Raw genomic sequence first — 1,108 nt, 5'->3', positions numbered from 1 at the left:
TTCCAGTTGAGCTGTTTCAAATCCTAAAAGGTGGTGCTGTGAAAGTGCTGCACTCAACATGCCAGCAAATTTGGAAAACTCAGCAGTGGCCACAGGACTGGAAAAGATCAGTTTTCATTCCAATCCCAAAGAAAGGCAATGCCAAAGAATGTTCAAACTACTACACAATTGCACTTATCTCACATGCTAGCAAAATAATGCTCAAAATGGAGAAGGAAATGGCAACTCAAGTCAGTACTCTTGCCTGGAAAATTCCGTGGATGGAGGAGCCTAAGGTTACAGTCCATGGGGTTGCAAAGAATCAGACACGACTGAGCGATTTCACTTTCTTTCTTTCTATAGTTCCTTTTGGAGAAGGAAATGGCAACCCACTCCAGTGTTCTTGCCTGGAGAATCCCATGGATGGAGGGGTCTGGTGGGTCTATGGGGTTGCAAAGAGTCGGACACAACTAAGCGACTAACACACACACACACACTGCTCAAAATTCTTCAAGTCAGCCTTCAACAGTACGTTTACCGTGAACTTCCAGATGTTCAAGCTGGATTTAGAAAAGGCAGAGGAACCAGAGATTAAATTGCCAACATCCATTGAATCATAGAAAAAGCAAGAGAGTTCCAGAAAAACATCTACTTCTGCTTTATTGACTATGCCAAAGCCTTTGACCGTTTGGATCACTGCAAACTGGAAAATTCTTAAAGAGATAGGAATACCAGACCACCTGACCTTCCTCTTGAGAAATCTGTTTGCAGGTAAGGAAACAACAGTTAGAACTAGACATGGAACAACAGACTGGTTCCAAATCAGGAAAGGAGTACGTGAATGCTGTCTATTGTCACCCTGCTTATTGAACTTATATGCAGAGTACGTCATGAGAAACGCTGGGCTAGATGAAGCACAAGCTGGAATCAAGATTGCTAGGAGAAATATCAAGAACCTCAGATATGCAGATGACACCACCCTTATGACGAAGAACTAAAGAGCCTCTTGATGAAAGTGAAAGAGGAGAGTGAAAAAGTTGGCTTAAAGCTCAACATTCAGAAAACTAAGATCATGGCATCTGGTCCCATCACTTCATGGGAAATAGATGGGGAAACAGTGGAAACAGTG

The sequence above is a fragment of the Bison bison genome, unplaced genomic scaffold (genome assembly GCF_000754665.1).
Source record: "Bison bison bison isolate TAMUID 2011002044 unplaced genomic scaffold, Bison_UMD1.0 scf7180017864316, whole genome shotgun sequence".
Taxonomy (NCBI): Eukaryota; Metazoa; Chordata; class Mammalia; order Artiodactyla; family Bovidae; genus Bison; species Bison bison.
This window is presented reverse-complemented; position numbering follows the sequence as displayed.